The sequence below is a fragment of the Pinus tabuliformis genome, chromosome 9 (genome assembly GCF_031772625.1).
Source record: "Pinus tabuliformis cultivar Carrire ecotype Pingquan chromosome 9, CPIR1, whole genome shotgun sequence".
Lineage (NCBI taxonomy): Eukaryota > Viridiplantae > Streptophyta > Pinopsida > Pinales > Pinaceae > Pinus > Pinus tabuliformis.
Genome location: NC_142307.1, coordinates 770,286,290 through 770,310,850, shown reverse-complemented (window position 1 = coordinate 770,310,850; position 24,561 = coordinate 770,286,290).

Here is a 24,561-nt window from a genome sequence, read left to right as displayed (position 1 = left end):
AATTTAAGCAAGTTTCATGTAAAAATTGGATATAAATAGCATGCAAATAAATATAAATTCAATATATTGACTAGACATTCAAAAAATGTTAATTACAACACATCGCACATCTCCTCCATTCATGTAGAGTGGCTCTCCAAAAAATGAAATATTTCAATGCCCACCTTCTATAAAATAATTTTATGTTAACTTCACATATAAAGAGAAAATATATATAACAACTATATAGAGACAGAGATAGATTAATAACAAAAATACATTTTTATGTGGACAATGTGAGTAAAATATTTTAATGCCCATGTTAAAAAAAATATTTAGATATCAACTATGTATATATTATATAAAACAAATAAAGAAAAAATTCTTAAACTTAAAACATTTTTTTGGTGTGTTACTCAAAATCAATGAGTTGTAGAATTTATTTATAGTGAGTAAGGACATACACATGGTGCGTCTCTCTAAAAGAAAAGCAACATCCGAATCTATCAAACACTGAGGAGGATCAAAGCAAATAGCATAGATCTATTTTAAGTCTCCATTTATTAAATGTCTCAAAGTATGAAAGTTATCAATGTGGAAATTTGAAATTCCAAAAATTTGATACTTTTAAATCTGAATTTAAAATTAATCTTAGTTATGATATCATTGTTGCCCCTTCAATTTTATTTTCCAAATACAAGAATTTAAAATTAATCTTATTTATGATATCATTGTTGCTCTTCAATTTTATTTTCCAAATACAAAAATTGATATTATATTTCAGAGAATGTTTTCTGGATTAATGTAGTTGACCATAAGGACAATAATTAAAAAACAAAGTCTATCCATAAATTCAAATAACTTAGATACATCACGTTCCAAATATAACCTTTAAAACAAGTCGACTGAAATTTAATATTAAATTCAGCTATGAAAATTAAGAAAATATATTTTATAAATTTTTAATATCTTCTTTTATTTTAAGATGGATATTTCCATAACCCATATATTAAAAAATAAAATCAAAGAAATAAAATTATTAGTAAAATACAAATGAATACAAAATTATAAATATGTAAACAATGATTATGCTTACTGCCCACCAATCACGAAAACATCATTTCCACACACGATGTGGACTGCAACTCACTTTCTAAGTCATGAAGCACGTCAAGTTTTTAAAGATTTCTGTCACATCTTTGGAAATATAAACTGAAAACATACCAACGACTCGAAGATTTTTGTGGCAGCCACAAAAAGGACTAAGTGATAGCGATAAGTTACCATTCTGTGTCGGGCAGTCACAGGGAACGTTGAATTTTACAAGGAAAAACACACTGTTTCGCGAGTATAAAACAGGGATTGGCTAGTCAATTGAACGTAGTGACGCCAACGCACTAGAGCTTCTACTCAGGGTTGGTTGACAATCGTGCCATGATGCCATTTTTCGCCACTGTGCATTAATTTTGGGCAGTTCATCTGACGCCAACGCACTAAAGCTTCTACTCAGGGTTGGTTGACAATCGTGCCCTGATGCCATTTTTTGGCAGTTTATCTGGCATATAGCCGGTGGTTTAAATATATGTTTGTGAATTAAAACTCAGGGTTGGTTGACAATCGTGCCCTGATGCCATTTTTTTCTCCACTGTGCATTAATTTTGGCCAGTTCATCTGGCATATAGCGGGTGGTTTAAATATATGTTTGTGTCTTAAATTTTGTGAGATGTTAGAATTTATATTGGTTGCAAATCTAGAAAATATTTTGGAAATTTATCTTTCCACATTATCAAACTCCAAAATATTTCTAAAATTTACAATCTATATGAAACACTATACATAATAGTTGTGTGCCGTTTATAAACAGGCGTGCGTTATGGCTAGGTGCACAGAAAATTGGTTAAAAATTCCAGAAATGAGTAATACAAAAAGTGGAATATAAAGAGACGTTTCCACATGGATCCAATGTTTGGTTTCAAAGTTTTGTGGAGAGCTTAAACTCTGACAAATGAGTAGGTTACAGCTCAGAATTTTTGAAGAGTTTATATCAAAAAAATCGAGACAGCAAATAGAAGAAGTTAGAAATGGCCAATGATAACATAGACAAATCACTTCATGTTTTTATTGATCACAAATCTTATATATAAGTTCCAGTCATTGATTTCAACAAATCTAGATCTTAGAAAATGGATCTATGACTTGGATATGACACAACAACTTATACACATGGGAAATAATCACATCTAGAATAACACATTGGAATACTCACAATGACAACTTATAGATTACATTATACACATGGAAGCATTATTTCGAACACCCTCCCTTAATGTTTACATGAAAAATATAAAAAACACATATTATAAAAATAAAATAATCTTTGTCAAACTGGTCTTCATTAGCACTCACATCCACTTTGGAATCTCACAAAGACTGCTCTTTCACCACCACATCTTCGAATTATCACTTGCCTTCCATTTAAAATGTAATTGCCTAGGACCATCGTTGATGAACTTTGCAAGATCAACAATATTGACAATTCGGCTCATCGAGGCTTCCATGATGAGAGTGGTCAAGTACTGAACCATCTTATGGACCAACCATCATAAGTCGGATATTTCACTTTCGGCTATCCGTTAATTGCTAGGATGGACGTCTTGATACTGAATGTGTTCAAAAGTTGATCAAACAACTTGACCTTCCTAACACAAGAATTGAAGTTTCAGACACTGGGGCTTCTAGTTTAAGAACTGCCAACCCTCTTTATAACCAGAATTGAAAGAAATAGAAATTTACTTGACAAATACATCTCATAATTACAAACTCAATAATCATCAAACTATCAGTTGTCATCTACGCATAGACAAGTCAGCACGTCCATCCTTAGCACACGTCAAAAGTTGTTCATCTAGTTCAATCTTTATCTTGGATTTTTCTCGTCTTCACAAAGCATTTGTTAGAGTGGTCAATTCCAACAAACTTACACTCACATATTGAGTTGACCAGACTCAATATGTTTAAAATGCAAACTCCAAAATTTGAGATTGAAACAAGATTGCAACAGAAACATCTAACGCAGAGATCTCTTCTCCGCAGAAGCGAAAAATTGATATTTGCCTCCAATTTTAACACTTTTGACATATATCACTGGCCACTTGAAACTCCTCCACACCAGATCTTAGATCCAAATCTCAAATCCAGATCCATGCAGTAACATGTACAGTTCGTGGGCATGATTTTGGAAATTTATAATATGATAGTGCACACAATTTTGACAAAACCATACAGCCATGAATTTAACTCATTTGCAAGTTCCGAGCAGATAAGCACAAACAAAACTTTACAAATAGCGAGATGACGAAAGGATCTGACGATGCTTTAAAAAAGCTGTAAACAACAAATAGATCTACACACATAAGATCACAAACAATTTCACACACAAAAAATAAACTCTCACACATACATACTAATATGTACAGAAACAATAATGCTCAGGATCCCTGGCATATTCTTGGCCATCCCTTGAGGGAGTCAAGTCAGTACCAACTCTAATAACAAGTTAGAAAAATAGAGAAATCACATTATAACATACGCAAATAAATTAATATTTTTACTGATTACAAATGTTACATATATACAGGATACAAATTACTGACTTCAACAAATCTAGATCCTAAGAAAATGGATCTATGACTGAGACATGACACAACAACAACTCATACACATGGGAAAAAACCACATCTAGAATAACACCTTGAAATACTCACAATGAAAACCTATAGATCACATCATAAACATGGAAGCTTTACTTCCAACATAAAAATCTGCAAAATAAACAAAAATCATCGTATCTAACTTTAGTAACCTACTGAAAATAATTTTCTAAAGGTGCCTCCTCCAGCAAAGACCATGAGAGAGAATCAAGTATAAAAACAATTCTTCAACAAAAAGAAGGGTAGAGTCCCATTATTGTGGCAGAGTTATCCATTCTTCTTATTAATGTAAGAGATAAAGCTCTTAGGGAGATAAAACCCAAAATCCATAAAGTAACATTGTTGAAGAAGAATATGTTAAAGATTTATTTTTATTTTTTTCCACACATAATCTTAAATGTAATAAAAAAGTATTAGAGGTGAGTGATTTATGTCACTAGATATTTAAGCATGTTACTGTTTAGTATTTTGATATAGTAGTTGTGACTCTTAAGATATGGTTATTTAAAAATTGTAAGTTTAACTTTGTTACAAAAGAATGAGGTGGTTAAGGGGCTTCCTAACATTGAAAGAGGAATTAGTTGATTGTGATCAACATGTATTTGTAAAGCAATATCTTAATTTGGAATATGAAAGGATCAAAAACAAAGGTAAGGATGTACTTCACCTTGTGCATATAAATTTATCTGGTTTTTGTTGGGCTTCAAAATTTTCATCTGCTTTCACTTTAAAGTCCATCATTTTACCTTCATTTTGTAACTTTATAACTACATAGTCTTACATTAAGTAACCATTTTCATGATCATATGGGTTTAGCATTATATTTTCCAAAGTCATTTATTTTAATTATTTTAAGTGAATTTGTGATTAAATATTATAAAATTAGCATGTTTTCATATATACATGAAAGTGGTATAAGTTTTTTGATATTGTAGGCCTACTTGGAGCTTCTAGAAAGGTCTTACTTAGCCTCTTCACTACAAATTCGAATTTCAAACTCCAACTCATAAAGATTTGTGAAGTAATTATAGAAGATGAGGATCATTATCTATGCATATACAAAGGAGAAGAAGCATGGATGAGAGGATTTTGAGAGGATATTAAGGGATATTCATTTATTGATCAATCATCCTTGGTTTTTGTATAAATAGGAGTGCATCCTTCAAAGGAACCCATCTATCTATCTATGTATTCTATTCTTCCAATCAATAAAATAGTTCAATCCAAGATTCTCCAACATATTGTTACTTTGAAGATGTGATGGTAATTTTATGTGCTTGTTGAGGAATGAAGGGCCCCCATCAACCACAGTTTGCACATCTTTGTACATTGGTAACATAGTATAGTTTTGTTATTTCTTTTCATGCAAGTGTGCTTTTACTTTCAACAAGTGTTCTTTCATTTATGCAAGTGTGAGTGTGATTTTCTTTCAGTAAGAGTGCTTTCCATTTTATAAGTGTAGTGTGATTTTCATTTATGCAAGTGTGATTTTAGTTTCTTTATATTTGGTTTGTATTGGATTAGATTAAATTGATTTAATTTCTTAATTTTAATTTCATTTAGATTAATCTAATCTGAAAGATAACCACCTAGTACATATAGTAAAGGTATACATTGTTAGTGTACGAAAACCCTGAGTTGACAAATTAAATGACAGGAATTTAACTAACCATTAAATCACCCAACATTTTGGCGTCGTTGACGGGGAGGTATATATAGGTGTTTATTTTGAAGTTTAGAAAATTCATTATAGTTGATTTCATTTTTAGTTGTATGATTAAAAGCATGTTAAAATCATTTTGCATATTAAATTTAAAAAATAAAAATAAAAAAATTTTGTACTAATCTGTGTGTGCAACAAGAATTATCAACTAGTTGGAGCAATTCGCATACGATTAAGAATGTTTTTCTTTCTTTACTTCCTAATCGCATTATCTAAGCAACTGGTATTTCATGATTTGATTATTTTTAATGTACATTTTTCTAACCTTAGCGTCAATATATTTTTGATCATGTTACGCACATGGTTACACTAGAAATATGCATACACTTGATCAATTCTTCTATTTCCAATAGAGTATAATAGATGATGTATTTAAGTTTTTTTTGTTAGATTTCATTTTGTTTTCCATTTTATTTTATTGGTGGTGCAGTAAAAGCCACCCATCTCATTAATAATTTGCAGGAGGTTGAAGAAAGAGAAGGAAAAGAGGAGAAAAAATAGAGTTTTGAGAGCTATGATTTGAATTTAAAGATCAAATCCTTGTGCTTTGTCTTTTAAATTTCACATTCCAATTGAATAAATAGCCTCAATATTTTTTATCATGTTTTCTTCTTGCACTCTCTGTGATTTGGAAGATCAGAAAAGACAATTAAACAAAGTTAGTTTTATAATTTTGCAATAAAAATTGGAAAAAAAAAAAATCTAAATTCACAATCAAAAGTACAATTATATACATTTAGAAAGCTCAAACATCTAAATTGATGACTCCAATGGATCCAAAACTGTCGAAAATCCCCATTTTGACTCTTTTTGCACCTCATTTGGTTAAAAATTGAGAAAGATATGATTGTTTTAAGATTTTACCCAATTATGTTGTTAATGAGCCTACAAATCGACCCAAACCTGGTGGGTGCGCCCGGAAATCAGAAACAGCGCGCAAATCCAGCATTCTCGACCGAAGGGCGATTTTTCCAGGACGGTTAAAACTGCTCCTAAATTCAGTGCTTGTGGTCATATTAGACCGCACGTGACTAGGGTCTAGGGCTTATCCGCAACCCACTCTCCAAAAGAGCGCACGTTTTAAACTTAAAACATAAATTTTGGGTTACATTTCACATCAAACATGGTAGTGTGGTTGGTAAATTGTTTGGTTAGTAGGCATGAGGTCGCAGTTTCAACTCTCATGGAGGCCATTTGACCTTCCATGTAATTTTGGCCACCACGAGGATGCCACATGGCAACCAATGGTTGGTCCACATGGCACTTCCTCGTTGGGCCATCTCAACCACCCATTGACCAACATAAACTTGCCACGTGTCAACCAACCAACCAGTGACAAGTGTCAACCTCGCATTGGCCAATGAGGCACAGTCAACTTGCCATGTCAACATACAACTGCTGATTGGGTGTATCTGCAAATTCAAAATTCATTTTTTTTAATTGTTTCCTAAAACGCTCAAAATGTCATTTCAGGAGCATCGAAGTCGGATTTTAGTGAAACAAAGTGAATTGGATTCAGAACGATGAGATATACACTTTGGCATAAGTCTCAAGCTGACCCAATAATTTTGAATTTTGAGCATTTTCTTGATCCCCAGGATCATGGACAAGGGTGGAGCGCTAAATAAAAAGGAAAAACCTAATTACAGAGTTTTTTTGTGTGTATATATCAAATGAAGAGAGAATCTTCACCTCTCTCTCTTAATAGACTTACATTCTATTGCAGAAAAAAGTGTTAAGTTTTTGCACATTCTAGGACATGATGAAAGAAGATCACTATATGCATGAGAAGACCAAGTTTCTTTCAAAAGAGCATGATCATTTCATGCCAAATCAGATCCATTACACCATTGATACTAAACAAAATACCAATTTTACCAACACTACTCATTTTAAGCCTGCAGTTGATCCATAATTATCCATCTCCCTACTACAAAAAACTCATTTCCTTCGCAATTGTCATACTTCCTTGCCTCATTTTCATTCACTGTTAACCCAAAAATAAAAGTCATTCAACTCCCTTACAAAGTTGAGTCACCCCATTTTCCTCTTCATTCATGTCAAATAAACCTTGCTCCAATGCAAATTTTTCATCCATAGTCCTTCAAATTATTACTAGACACTTGTGTTAGATGATGGAGGATTCATTAAGGCCTTCCTTCTAACAAGTTTTGACCCATCAACCCTCACACATCATCTGAGATCAAAACTAGAGATCTTTCAAGTACCTTGAGGCTTGCATGCCTTAATGGCAAGCTCTCTCGCCAATAAACAATGGGAATACATCAATGTACCCTGTTTGTCGAATCTTCCAGGTGATTCGACTTCGATACATCTATTCATACCTAGCAAGATGTACTTAGGCATCTTGACTCTCATTGACATTAATGTTAAGTAGTCTCGTGTTAGTTAATGACATTCATTAATGGCCAGTAATCCAACAATTTCTTTTCTATGTTCGACATCGACACATCTATTCACATAGATAAGAATTATTCCATCGAGCGAGAACAAATGAAGACTACATGATTTTAGTAGTTTGTAGCAGGGTTCAATTGAGCATCCATAGCAATAAATATTCCAATCTCATCCTCAATTCATATAGCCAAGGGAAAGAAGAAGCAGATCAGATCCTTTTACTTCATATTCCATGATTCAATAGCAACAACCACACTCTTCTAATACATAGCTTGTCCACTTTTCAGGTAAGTGAAGATATGTAATTTTCTAATTTTTAATCATGTAATTCCTTAAACGTTAAAATTGTGATTTTGGAAAATCCCTCACCACATTCACATTCATTCATATTCCCTTTATCATTTGCAAGAAAATTGAAAACACCTTTAGTTAGGGGGGTGGGGGTGGGATATTCATATTTCATGTCACATATCACATGCCACATTTCATTTCATCCTAACCAACACATTTTCTCAATCAACTATTATTGCATTTTGATTCCAAAATTCTATATATTTTTCAATGATCAATTGATAAGCAAATTAAATGGCTCACAACAACTATGAGAATTCTAAATGTCTTCAAAGTAATTTGATGCAACAAAATAGAATAAGTATTGTTACACAAGAACCAATACTAAAAAAATTTGGTTTTCACACAAGAACCAACCTAAAAAAATATGTTGCAATCAAATGATTTCAAAGTATGTTTTGCAAAAAAGAGATAAATTTATCAAATGATATGATAATGCAAAGTTAAAAGAGAATCAATACAGAGCCAAAGCTCATATAGAAGCAAAACATTTCAAGAAAATCAACTTATGATTAAGTGAATCGATACAATAGTTGCATGAGGATGCAACAACTTCAATTGAGAGGTATGTTGGGCCTCAAAAATGGCATCCACTTTCACCTTAATGTCCATCATTTTACCCTCATTCTATAACTTTGTAACTACATAACTCTACATTAAGTAACCATTTTCATGATCATATGAGTTTAGCATTATATTTTCCAAAGCCATTTATTTTAAGTATTTTAAGTGAATTTGTGATTAAATATTATAAACTTAACATGTTTTCATATATACATGAAAGTGGCCTACTTAGAGCTTCTAGAAGGGTCTTACTTGGCCTCCTAATTACAAATTCGAATTTGAAGTTCCAACTCATGAAGATTTCTGGAGTAATTATAGAAAATGATGATCATTATCTATGCATATTCAAATGAGAAGAATCATGGATGAGAGGATTTTGAGACGATATATATCTCATATTTTTAGGAGATTGGTTGTAACAAGGTTTGTTGAACTTTAACCTTGAGGTTCGAATTTTGGCAAACCTTAAAAGATTTTTGAGTTTCGACAAACCTCATTGAACCTCATAGTTATTGACGAAGTTCATAGATCAAAACTCATAACCTCATGTCACAACTCAAACTTGTAATTTATCTTTTCAATTTCGATGTCAATAATAACATTTTTTATGCTTACTCATATTGATTTCTTACTATTTTATCCTATATATATATATATATATATATATATATATATATATATATATATGAACTTAATGATAAAAATTTAATGGCGAACTTGATCTGAATCTCATTTAAAAAATCCAGCCTTAATCATTACTAAACCCCACCTCAAACCCAAACCATGTAACACAAGCTAAAAGTTTTGAACCAGCAATGCAACCTATGTTTTGCACTGTCTATGATGTAATATGGGTTTATTTTCCGTGTCCGAGAGTTTAGTTTTTGTACTATACTATTATTTGCATAATTGTATAATATAAAATGGGGTAACCGTGGGGTTCCCCTCCCACTTCGAAAATCTGTTGTACGCATTCTCTCTCGTTTTACACTGATGATTTGCATCTGTATGAAGTTAATTGGGAGTATACTTGTGATGTTGAATGAAGGTTAATCATGCAAAGATAAACATAATATTTTAAACACCTGACAACATAATATTTTACACACGTAATAGAAGTATATGTGCTAGAGACGTAATCTGAAACCCAAAGTAATTATTTATATGTTGGTCACGCCATTGTGATGTTTTTTAAAAGTATATGTGCTAGTCTGCTAGAGTTGTAATCCAAAAGTAATTAATCATAAATTGGTAAACCATTGTGATGAACCTTGCCCGGCACTGGACACGCAGTTGAGAATAATTAATATTCTTTTGATATTAATGGATAAAATAGTTACGTTGTTGTAACTTTCTCCCTAGTTTAGGGTTAGTTCCTATAGTTATGGGGTTTGGGTGCAACTTCCTATTTCCTAGTATTGTATTTAATGATGTAATCATTGATTGATTAGTGCAATAGAGTGGACGAGAGTGATCTCTCAAGTTTTGTGAGTGTAGTCTCCAGGTGCAGGCCACACCTGAGAGCTACATCTCTTTCTTTTCAATTCTGTTCACATTTTATCTTGGTATCAGAGCTCAGCTTGAGTGAGCCTGATCTTTTGTCACCTGTGTGGTGGAATTGCATGTGTGGCTGGAATAGCCTGTGTGGCTTGAAGTGCCTTTGTGGCTGTGTGTACACGAGAGCCCTGTGCTCAATTGAGCAGGTGGACTGCAGAACACCTGGCTCGGACTCGGAAATTTTTTTTTTTCTGAGTGGAAAGGCCGATTAGCGCGGATTTTGCGCTGATAGTCGCGCCAGAAGAGGAATTAGCGCGGATTTTGAGGGATAGATTGCGCCAAAACGCCAGAAAGCTCGATTAGCGCGAGATTTTATCGGGAAAGTCGTGCCAATTAAAATACTCTAAGCGATTTTAAATTAGCGCGGATTTTTCGCTCGGGGTAGCGCCAAGGGGATCTGAGAATAGTGTGAACTTCGTTTGGTGGTTTGCAAACGGTGCAGATCGGCGGAGTTGCAGATCCGTCCAGGAGAGACAGATCGGGAAAGCGCCAGAAGAGATCTGCGGGAAACCTCGACTTCGTTTGGTGATCTGCAGGGAGAGCGGGATCGGCGAAGTGGCAGATCAATCCGGGAGAGGTGGATCGGATCAATTGTGATTAGATCATTGTTTCGGCTGTGTTGAAAACGCCGAATTTGCTCATTGGAGCGGGAGTGCCAGACACTGTAGATCGGTGGCAGAGGTGACAGATCCATCTGACAAGTATTGTTTATGTTATTGTTAAGTAGATTCACAATGAGTAATACGATGGAATCTTACCTTAACGAATCTGGTAAACTCAACGGGTCTAACTTCACGAATTGGAAGTTTAAGATCTAGACCCTGCTCGAAGGTGTGAATGCTTGGACTATAGTGACAGGCGATGAGCAGAAGCCGACTGCAACCACACAAAAGGAAGACTGGGAAAAACGAGAAAACAAGGCCAAAGTCCTGTTGAAGATGTCTATGAAATACAATGTCATTGCACACATCAGAGACTGTAAAACGTCCGCAGATATTTGGACGAAGATCAAGAATCTGTATGAAACCCAGAATGCAAACAGAGTTTTGGCTCTGAAAAGCAAGCTATTTTCAATGAGGATGGACAAAAGGGAGTCTGCTACTGCATTTGTTACGCGAATTAAGGATGTTAAAGACGGATTGGGGGCCATTGGAGTGGCGGTGGCTGATGAAGATCTTGTTGCAATAACAATGAATGGGATGCATGATGATTTCCAAACCTTCATCACTGGAGTCTCGGCAAGGGAGAAAACACCCACGTTTGATGATCTCACTGCGATCTTGCAGCAAGAGGAAGAGCGACGGCAGAATCTGAATCTGAACCCCCAAAGTGACGATCTTGCGTTGATGGCAAAACGACAACTATCTAAAGGAAAACAGTCACAGCAGCAATCAGTCCAGAAAGGAGGAACAACACATAAAAATCACTGTCATAAAGGTATGCTTACAAATCATTCTGAAAAGAAATGCTTTTATTGTGGAAAGAAGGGTCATATACAAAGAGATTGTTATTATAAGAAGCAGGTTGATGAGGCAAGGAGGAGACAGGTAAATCCAAAACACAGAGGATATTTTGTTGAAGAAGAAGACTTCAGTCATGAATTTCGACTGTTCACAGTCGACTGTGCCCTTTCAGATCCGAATGAAGATGACATCTAGTATGTCGATTCCGGAGCATCCTCTCACATGACAGGTAATAAGGAATTTTTTGATAGTCTTCAAGAAATTATAAATGGATCAAAAATATATTTAGGGGATGATAATGGATATCAGATTAAAGGTCATGGGGTGATTTCAGTTAAGTTACCAAATGGAAAAATTAGTCACCTTTCAAATGTTTTATATGTACCTGGAATAAAGAAAAACTTGATATCTGTATCCATGATGGCTGATCAAGATATGCATGTCGAATTCTTCAAGACTCACTGTGTGATAAAGGATTGCAGGAATGAAATTGTTGCAACAGGCATGCGAGTTGGAAGCCTATACAGACTGGATGCAAAAAGTATATCAAAGCAAGCCATGGTTGCAGGAGAGTCGACAGCTGAACAACTCTGGCATCAGAGGTTTGGTCATCTGAATATGCAGGATCTCATGTTGTTACAAAAGAAAGGTATGGTCAAAGGTCTCCCCATCTTTCGTAATATTCAGTTAAACTGTGATGGTTGTGCCTTAGGAAAGATGCACAGAGAACAGTTCCCTGTGCATGATAGGAGGAGGCAAACAGGAATCTTAGAGCTAGTGCACACTGATGTATGTGGTCCCATGCAGACAAGGTCGCTAGGGGGAGCATACTATTTTTTGTTGTTTACTGATGACTGCACTAGATATTCATGGGTTTATTTTTTAAACAAGAAAAGTCAGACTTTCCAATGTTTTATAGATTTCAAAACCCTCGTGGAAAAACAGTTTGGAAAAAGTATTAAAATTCTCCGATCTGATCAAGGAGGAGAATACAAATCAAAGGAATTCATGAAATACTGCAAATCTCACGGGATTGTTCAGCAGTATACAGTACCGCACACACCACAGCAAAACGGAGTTGCAGAGCGTAAAAACAGAACCTTGGTGGAATGCACAAGGAGCATGCTGCAAGGTAAAGGTCTATCTAATATTTTTTGGGCAGAAGCGATAAATACTGCTGTATATTTGAAAAATAGAAGTCCTACTAGGTTTCTTGGCTTCAAAACCCCTTTTGAAGCCTTATATGGATTTAAACCAGCAGTAAACCATTTAAGAGTCTTTGGTTCAAAGGCATTTGCACATGTACCCAAAGCTGATAGAAAGAAACTAGACCCTAAGGCAGTAAAATGTATCCTTGTTGGTTATGGTACAGAGTTTAAAGCATACAAACTGTTCAATCCTGAGTCTCGTAAGACATTTGCAAGTAGAGATGTAGTCTTTCATGAACAGGTACAAGAAAGGAAAGCTGATGTTGGAGATGATTGGCACATTCCATTGCTGTTGGAGGAAAGCAGCGAGGATGAAAGGGAGCAGGAACAGGAGCAGAAAGAAGAGAATGAAGAAGAACAGCAAGAAGCTGAAAAAGCAGGCTCAGTTATTGCAGAGGAAAACAAATTTGAGGTAAGTCCCCTACCAAGGAGGTCAGGTAGGAAGACTCAATTACCATTGAAGTTGAGAAACTATGCGTTAATGTCAAAGTTTTTGAACATTATAGAGCCCTCTAATTATAAATAAGCTAGTCAATTTGAGGAATGGAGAGCTGCAATGAATGAGGAGATGGAATCAATTCTTAGAAATAATACTTGGGAATTAGTAGAGCTGCCTAAAAACAAAACACCTATGGCTGTTTAAACCCAAAATTAATGCAGATGGAAGTATAGATAAGTTAAAAGCTAGGTTGGTTGCAAAAGGATACTCACAGCAGGAAGGTATTGATTTTGATGATACTTTTGCACCTGTAGCAAAGCTAAATACAATCAGATTACTTATTGCTTTAGCTACTAAATGTAATTGGGAATTACACCAACTAGATGTTAAATCTGCATTTTTAAATGGTGATTTAAAAGAAGAAATTTACTTAGTACAGCCAAAAGGATTTGTAAAACAGGGGCAGGAACAGCTTGTTTGTAGGTTGAAAAAGGCTTTATATGGTTTAAAGCAAGCTCCCAGTTCTTGGTATGAAAAGGTTGATTCTTTCTTTATAGAGCATGTTTTCCATAGAAGATGAAATGACCCAAATTTGTATACCAAGTACAATGATCAGGGGCAGATTATTTTGATTTCTCTTTATGTGGATGATATGATTCTAACAGGAAATGTAGATGACTTAATCAGAGGAATCAAAAGGCTCATGGCACAAGTTTTTGAGATGAAAAATCTCGGAAGCCTTAACTATTGTCTGGGATTAGAAGTATTTAGAGATACTGGGCAAACTTTTCTTACCCAAGGGAAGTATGCTAGAAATCTGCTGCAAAAGTTTGGGATGGATCGGTGTAGATCAGCAGCGACACCTTTGCAGAAAAATCTGAAATTGAGCAGTGACGATGGCACTAAGGAGGTAGATGCCACAATGTACAGACAGCTGGTTGGCAGCCTGATATATCTTACAACAACCAGACCTGACTTGGCATACTCAGTTAGTGTATTGAGCCAATTCATGTCGAAACCGCGTGAAAGTCACTGGACAGCAGCAAAAAGCGTGTTGAGGTATCTTTGTGGTACTGTTAATTTTGGTATTTTATACACTGATGTATCTGATGTTACTCTAGCAAGTTTTTCAGACTCAGACTGGGCAGGTAACCTAGATGATCGGAGGTCCATCACAGGTTATGCATTCAACATAGGTTCCGGGGTCATAGCATGGAGCAGCAAGAAACAGAGTACTGTAGCTTTGTCGTCATGTGAAGCTGAGTATCAAGCATTGTGTGCAGCAACATGTGAAGCGATCTGGTTGAGGAGACTTCTCAAAGATGCAGGGAAAGAACAGAAGCAACCCACTTCTATCAAAAGCGACAACCAGAGCACCATCAAATTAGCATACAATCCAGTGTTTCACAAAAACACCAAACATATAGACACTCAGTTCCATTTTGTTAGAGAGAAAATACAGTCAAAAGAAATTGTTGTTGAATATTGTAAAACTTGTGACAATGTGGCAGATATTTTTACAAAGCCTCTTGCACGAGTGAAATTTGAATTGTTTAGAAAGATGCTAGGAGTCCAGGAGAACCCTTTCTCCATTAAGGGGGGGAGTTGAGAATAATTAATATTCTTTTGATATTAATGGAGAAAATAGTTACGTTGTTGTAACTTTCTCCCTAGTTTAGGGTTAGTTCCTATAGTTATGGGGTTTGGGTGCAACTTCCTATTTCCTAGTATTGTATTTAATGATGTAATCTTTGATTGATTAGTGCAATAGAGTGGACGAGAGTGATCTCTCAAGTTTTGTGAGTGTAGTCTCCAGGTGCAGGCCACACCTGAGAGCTACATCTCTTTCTTTTCAATTCTGTTCACATTTTATCTCCTTCACTTGAGTGAATGTCGTGAGCAGGTGACATCACCAAATCCAGGTATCACATGGAAATCACTATTAACTTATGAAACAAGATTTCCTACTTTTCAAAGAAATTTTCAAAAGCATCTGTTTCTTCTCTCTTATTTGTGGTACTACTAAACATAATAACATTTGAAGGCTTTAAAGGTTGTATTATTAGTTGGAATAGTTTCATCATCATGAGGCACTTCACAGTATAACCGTGGGATCCTACAAATTGTGGTGCCCAATTATCCCTCTCCCATTTTAGTGTGCCGTGAGTTTCAACATGTACTTGGTTGAGGGAATCACATGCCTAGTTATTGCTTCTCATTTAGTGAATGAAGATGGAATGTAATTGAAGTGCCACAACGATACTCCGTGAAAGTCGCATGAAGCGTAGATACGCCGCCATGTCTCTTGTCATCACGCCAAGCGAGGGACGACATCGTACACACAAGACATGGCGATTCCTATTTCCGACCCTATAGCAATATTAATGCTATCTGACATGCGAGCGGAATAGCCATCGCCCTCTGAGTGACAGCACGTGGAGAGAGAGGGCGAGCGTGGAGAGGGCACTCCATGGCTATTCCCCTCGCATGTCAGATAGCATTAATATTGCTATAGGGTCGGAAATAGGAATCGCCCAGAAGACATGATAGGGCAACAAATAATGGCAGCGGCTAACCAGCCTGCCATAGGGCATTAAATGCCCGGTTATATGCAGGCTGGATAACCCGATAACACGCGAGCGCCCATTTCTTATTTATCTAGTCTCCCCGCGCGCGTGTTATCGGGTTATCCAGCCTGCATATAACCAGGCATTTAATGCCCTATGGCAGGCTGGTTAGCTCCTGCCACAAATAATTGGTTTGCCAATGGTTTTAAATGGGTCGGTCATATACATATATTTATAGTTGAAAAATTGGCTTGTCAAAATTTATGGTGACTTGTTTATAAAACAATAAACAAGTTTGAGCCACTCACTTTAAAGTATAAATAAACAAAATTGAAAAATTTAGATTATCAATATTTATAGAGTTATATGTAAACAAGTTTTTAATAGACTGTAAATAAATATGAAATTTTTAAAATTTAAATTTTAGTTAAAAAATAAATTAATAATTTAATAAAAATATTATAATTTATTATAAAAATATTATTTAAAATAATTAATTATACATTGTAAAAAAATAAAAATAAAATAGAATAAAATTTTCCTTTAAAGAAAAATACATTACTGAATATTCTCAAATTAACCCAAAAAAAAGCACTCACTACTGAAACACTTATCGAACCCCTCTACCTCTTTTAATCTTCTCCAACTTGGATCCACGAGCGTGCCTCATCATTGAGAGAATTAAAAAATTTTCAACGTTGTGGTGAATATGAAACTTGGTTGTGCAAGTTAGCAAGTTTACAATAATGGTGTGAAATAATAGTGTGAAATGAGATATAATTTTTGAACATTTAGTAATGGTATTATAACAAAGTCTATTTATCCATAGTTAAAAATTTCATTATAATATATTATAAGTGTTAAGTTTTTATGTGTTTATTAATTAATTTTAAATAAGATTACAATTAGTCCCTGCCTATTCTAGCAATCAATTTTCCCTTGAGCATTGTTTTTTAGCATTGATTAATGCAAATTTTTTAATGTTATTAAAAAAATTATTTTTCAAATATTTGAGTGGACCATAACTTGAAGGTCTTAATATAGTCTTCGCATAATATAATGTGGTGTCCATAACTGCATCAATATTTTCTTCTATAATCTGTGATTTTTAGAGATGTGAGTAGTTATTTTTTAATCCAAAAAAAATCCTTGAAAATGGTTCACTAATATAAATAGCATATTTGCCATCAATTACTTCCCACGATAATTTAAGCAAGTCTTATGTAAAAATTGGATATAAATACTATGCAAATAATATTGACTTGGCATTCAAAAAATGTTGATTACAACACGTCTCCTCCATACAACCATGTAGAGTGGCTTAACAAGAAATGAAATATTTCAATGCAATAAAATAATTTTATGTTAACTTCACATATAAAGAGAAAATATATATAACAACTATATATAGAGAATAGACTAATAACAAAAATACATTTTTATGTGAACAATGTGAGTAAAATATTTTAATGCCCATGTTAAATAAAATATTTAGATATCAACTATGTATATATTATATACAACAATTAAAAAAAAAAAAAAAACTTTTTTTTGGTGTGTTGCTCAAAATCAATGAGTTGTAAAATTTATTTATAGTGAGTAAGGACTACACATGATGTGTCTCTCTAAAAGCAACATCCTGATATATCATACAGTGAGGAAGATCAAAGATAGCATAGATCTATTTTAAGTCTACATTTATCAAATGTCTCACAATATGGAAGTTATCAATGTGGAAATTTGAAACTCCCAAAATTTGATACTTCTAAATCTGAATTTAAAATTAATATTATTTAGGACATCACTATTGTTCTTCAATTTTATTTTCCAAATACAAAAATAGAAATTATATTTTAGAGAATATTTTCTGGATTAATCACATAATCATAATGTGATTCACCGTTAGGAAAAATATTAAAAAACAGAATCTATCTATAAGTTTAAATAACCTAAATACATCATGTTCCAAATATAATCTTTAGAGCAAGTCAACTGAAATTTCATATTAAATTCAGCTATAAAAATTAAGTAAAATTAAGAAAATATATTTTATAAATTTTTAATATCTTCGCCTATTTTAACATGAATATTTCCACAATCAATATATTAAAACATAAATTATTAGTAAAATATCAATAAACACGACTACAAAATTATGAATACATAAACAATGATTATGTTTACTGCCACCAATCACGAAAGCATCATTTCCACAAACGATGCGGACTGCACCTCACTTTCTAAGTCATGAAGCACACATCAAGTTTTTAAAGATTTCTGTCACATCTTTGGAAATATGAAAAAACATACAAACGACTCGAAGATTTTTGTGTCGGCCACAAAAAGGGCAAGTGATAGCGACAAATTACTATTCTGGGTCACGGGCAGCCACAGGGAACCTTGAATTTTACAAGGAAAAACACACTGTTTCGCCTGTCTAAATCAGGGATTGGTTTGTCAATTGAACGTACTGATGCCAACGTAATAAAGCTTCTACTAAGGGTTGGTTGACAATCGCGCCATGGTGCCATTTGTTTTCTCCACTGTGCATTAATTTTGGCCAGTTCATCTGGCGTAGCACAACGGTATTCATATAGCCGGTGGTTTAAATATATGTTTGTGTTTTAAATTTTAGGAAATATTTTCGACATTTATCTCTTCACATTATCAAATTCGAAAATATTTCTAAAACCTACCAAACAAACAAAATTGGATACTCAATGCCCGCGTTCGTTCAACTGAGGCTGAAGATGCTCTCCAACTACTCCCAACAAAAAAATTGAGTACTCCACTACGAGTGCACATAAAATTGGTTCAAAATTCCAGAAATGAGTAATTCAATAACTGGAACATTATAGACACGTTTCCAATGGATCCAACGTTTGGTTTCAAAGTTTTGTGGAGATGTTAAACTGTATGACAAATGAGTAGGTTACAGTTCAGAATTTTTGAAGAGTTTATATTAAAAGAAAAATCCAGAGGAGATAGAAGAAGTTAGAAAAATAAATAGTACATTATAACACAAATAAATCACTTCATGTTTTTATTAATCATAAATGTTATATCTATAAGATGCAAGTTATTGATTTCAACAAATCTAAATCTTAAGAAAATGGATCTATGACTCGGACATGACACAAGAACTCATACACATGGGAAACAATCACATCTAGAATAACACCTTGGAATATTCACAATGACAACCTATAGATCACATTATACACATGGAAGCATTACTTCCAACATCATTCTTTAATGCTTACATGAAAAATATAAAAACACATATTATAACAATAAATTAATCTCTGTCAAACTGGTCTTCATCAGCACTCACATCCACTTTGGAATCTCACAAAGACTGCTCTTTCACCACCACACCTTCGAGTTATCACTTGACATCCATTTAAAATGTAATTGTCTAGGACCATAGTTGAAGAACTTTGCAAGATCAACAATATTGACAACTCGGCTCATCGAGGCTTTTGTGATAAGAGTGGTCAAGTACTTAACCATCTTATGGACCAACCACCATATGTTGGATGTTTCGCTTTTGGCTATCCGTTAGTTGCTAGGATGGAGGTCTCGATACTAAATGGGTTCAAAAGTTGATCAAACAACTTGACCTTACTAACACAAGAATTGAAGTTTCAGATACTGGGGCTTCCCGTTTAAGAACCACCAACCCTCTTTATAACCAGAATTGAAAGAAATATAAAATTACTTGACAAATACATCTCACAACTACAAACTCAATAATCATCGAACTATCAGTTGTCATCCAGGCATAGACAAGTCAGCTCATCCATCCTTAGCACACGTCAAAAGTTGTTCATCTCATTCAATATTTATCTCGGAGTTTTCTCATCTTCAAAAAACATTTGTTAGAGTGGTCAATTCCAACAAACTTACACTCACATATTGAGTTGACCATATTCAATATGTTTAAAATGCAAACTCCAAAATTTGAGATCGAAACAAGATCGCAACAGAAACATGTAACACAAAGATCTATTCCCTGCAAAAATGAAAAATTGATATCTGCCTCCAATTTTATCACTTTTGACATATATCACTGGCCACTTGAAACTTCTCCACACTAGACCTTAGATCCAAATCTCAAATCCACATCCATGCAGTAGCATCTATAGTTCGTGGGCACGATTTTGCAAATTTATAATATGATATTACAAACAATTTTGACAAAACCATACAACCATGAATTTAACTCATTTGCAAGTTCCGAGCAGATAAGCACAAACAAAAATTTACAAATAGCAAGATGATAAAAGGATCTGACGATGCTTGAAAAAGCTACAAACAAAAAATAGATCTACACACACAACATCACAAACAATTTCACACACTAAAAATAAACTCTCGCACCTATATACTAATATGTACATAAACAATAACGCTTAGGTTCCCTCACATGTTCTTAGTCATCCCTTGAGGGAGTCAAGTTAGTACCAACTCTAATAACAAGTAAGAAAAATAGAGAAAGCACATTATAACACACGCAAATCACTTCAATTTTTATTGATCACAAATGTTACATATATATAGGATACAATTACTAACTTCAACAAATCTAGATCCTAAGAAAATGGATCTATGACTCAGACATGACACAACAACAATTCATACACATGGGAAAAACCACATCTAGAATAACACCTTGGAATACTCACAATGACAACCTATAGATCACATCATACACATGGAAGCATTACTTCCAACATAAGAATCTGCAAAATAAACGAAAATCATGGTATCTAATTTTAGTAACCTACAGAAAATAATTTTCTGAAAGTGCCTCACCCAGCAAAGACCATGAGAAAGAATCAAGTACAAAAACAATTCTTCAACTAAAAGAAGGCTAGAGTCCCATTATTGCGGAAGAGTTATCCATTCTTCTTATTAATGTAAGAGATAAAGCTTTTATGGAGATAAAATCCAAAATCCACAAAGTAACATTGTTGATGAAGAATATGTTAAAGAATTATTTTTATTTTTTTCCACACATAATCTTAAATGTAATAAAAATGTATTAGAGGTGAGTGATTTATGTTACTAGATATTTAAGCATGTTACTATTTAGTATTTTAATATAGTAGTTGTGACTATTAAGATATGGTTATTTAAAAATTGTAAGTTTAACCTTGTTACAAAAGAATGAGGTGGTTAAGAGGTCTTCCTAACATAGAAAGAGGAATTAGTTGATTGTGATCAACATGTATTTGTAAAGCAATATCTTAATTTTGAATGTGAAAGGATAAAAAACAAAAGTAAGGATGTGCTTCACCTTGTGCATATAAATTTATATAGTTCTTGTTGGGCCTCAAAAATGTTATCCGCTTTCACCTTATTGTCCATCATTTTGCCCTCATTCTGTAACTCTGTAACTATATAACCCTACATTAAGTAACCATTTTTATGATCATATGGGTTTAGCATTATATTTTCCAAAGTCATTTATTTTAATTATTTTAAGTGAGTTTGTGATTAAATATTATAAAATTAACATGTTTTCATATATACATGAAAGTGGTATAAGTTTTGTGATATTGTAGGCTTACTTGGAGCTTCTAGAAGGGTCCTACCTAGCCTCCTAACTACAGATTCGAATTTCAAGTTTCAACTCATGAAGATTTGTGGAGTAATTATAGAAGATGAGGATCATCATCTATGCATATTCAAAGGAGAAGAGTCATGGATGAGAGGATTTTGAGAGGATATTGAGGGATTTGCATTTATTGATTAATCATCCTCGATTTTTGTATAAATAGGGGTGCATCCTTCAATGGAACCCATCTATCTATCTATGTATTCTATTCTTCCATTCAACAAAATAGTTCATTCCAAGATTCTCCAACATATTGTTACTTTGAAGATGTGATGGTAATTTGGTGTGCTTGTTGAGGAATGGAGGGCCCCCATCAACCACAATTTGCGCATATTTGTACATTGGTAACATAGTATAGTTTTGTTATTTATTTTCATGCAAGTGTGCTTTTACTTTGAACAAGTGTGCTTTCAATTATGCAAGTGTGAGTGTGATTTCCTTTCAATGAGAGTGCTTTCAATTTTATAAGTGTGGTGTGATTTTCATTTATGCAAGTGTGATTTTAATTTCTTTATGTTTGGTTTGGATTGGATTAGGTTAAATTGATTTAATTTATTAGTTTTAATTTCATTTAGATTAATTTAATATGAAATATAACCACCCAGTACATATAGTACAGGTATACATTGTCAGCGTACGAAAACCCCGGGCTGACAAATTAAATGTCAGGGATTTAACTAACCATTAAATCACCCAATAGTTTGGCGTCGTTGTCGGGGAGGTATACGTAGGTGTTTATTTTGAATTTTAGAAAATCCATTATAGTTTCATTCATTTTAGTTGCATGATTAAAAGCATGTTAAAATCATTTTGCATATTAAATTTAAAAGAAAAATCAATTTTTTTTGTACTAATCTGTGTGTGCAACCGGAATTATCAACCAAATGGAGCAATTCGTAGGCGATTAAGAATGTTCTTTTTTCTTTACTTCCTAATCACATTATCTAAGCAACTTGTATTTCATGATTTGATTATTTTTAATGTACATTTTTGTAACCTTAGCATGAATATATTTTTGATCATTTTGATCAATTCTTCTATTTCCAGTAGAGTAGAATAGATGATGTCTTTAAGTTTTTTTTTTGTTAGATTTTATTTTGTTTTCCATTTTATTTTATTGGTGGTGCAGTAAGAGCCACCCATCTCATTAATAATTTGCAGGAGGTTGAAGAAAGAGAAGGAAAAGAGGAGAACAGATAGAGTTTTGAGGGCTACGATCTAAATTTAGAGATCAAATCCTTGTGTTTTATCTTTTAAATTTCACATTCCAATTGAATAAATAGCCTCAATATTTTTTATCATGCTTCCTTCTTGCACTCTTTTTGATCTGGAAGATCAGAAAAGACAATTGAACAAAGTTAGTTTTAGAATTTTGCAATAAAAAATTGAAAAAAAATATAAATTCACAATCAAAATTACAATTATATACCTTTAGACAGCTCAAACATCCAAATTGATGCCTCCAGTGGGTCCAACACTGTCGAAAATCCCCATTTTGACTCTTTTTGCACCTCATTTGGTTAAAATTGAGAAAGATATGATTGTTTTAAGATTCTACCCAATTATGTTGTTAATGTGCCTACAAATTGACCCAAACCTGGTGGGTGCACCTGGAAATCAGGAACATCGGGCGAATCCAGCCTTCCTGATTGACGGACGAATTTTTAGGATGGTTAAAACTGCTCCTAAAGTTTGTGCTCGTGGTCATATTGGACCACATGTGACCAGGGGCTAGGGCTTAGCCCCAACCCACTCTCCCAAAGGGCGCACTTTTTAAACTTAAAACATAAATTTTGGGTTACATTTCACATCAAACATGGTAGTGTGGTTCGTAAATTGTTTGGTTAGTAGGCATGAAGTCACAGTTTCAACTCTCATGGAGGCCATTTGACCTTCCATGTAATTTTGGCCACCACGAGGATGCGACATGGCAACTAATGGTTGGTCCACGTGGCACTTCCTCGTTGGGCCATCTCAACCACTCGTTGACCAACATAAAATTTCCATGTGTCAACCAACCAATCAGTGACAACCGTCAACCTCGCATTGGCCGATGAGGCATAGTCAACTTGCCACGTCAACATAGAAGATGATGATCATTATCTATGCATATTCAAATGAGAAGAATCCTGGATGAGAGGATTTTGAGAGGATATGTATCTCACATTTTTAGGAGATTGGTTGTAACCACATGAGATAAATGTGGATTTAAGAGAGATTTGAGGGATCAACATTTATTGATCAGTCATCTTTAGTTTTTGTATAAATAGGGGTGCATCCTTCAAAGGAACCCATCTATCTATCTATGTATTCTATTCTTCCAATCAATAAAATTATTCAATCCAAGATTCTCCAGCATATTGTTACTTTGAAGATGTGATGGTAATTTGGTGTGCTTACTGAGGAATGGAGGGCCACCATGAACCATAGTTTTCACATCTTTGTACATTGGTAAGATAGTATAGTTTTGTTATTTATTTTCATGCAAGTGTGATTTTACTTTCAGCAAGTATGTTTTCAATTATGCAAGTGTGAGTGTGATTTCCTTTTAGTAAAAGTGCTTTCAATTCTATAAGTGTGGTGTGATTTTCATTTATACAAGTGTGATTTTAGTTTCTTTATGTTTGGTTTGGATTTGATTAGATTAAATTGATTTAATTTATTAGTTTTAATTGCATTTAGATTAATCTAATATGAAATATAACCACCTAGTACATATAGTACAAGTATGCCTTGCCAGTTTACGAGACTCCCGGGTTGACAAATTAAATGACATGGATTTAACTAACCATTAAATCACCCAACAGTTCTATACCAAACCAAGTCTTTACTAGGTGAGGAATCTTAGTTTGTTTTGGTTGTTAATGATAAAACAAGATTTATATGGGCGTATATCCTAAGCGAAACATGAAGTTTCCAAACTATGTAAAGAGTTTCAAGTATTGGTTGAAAAATAAGT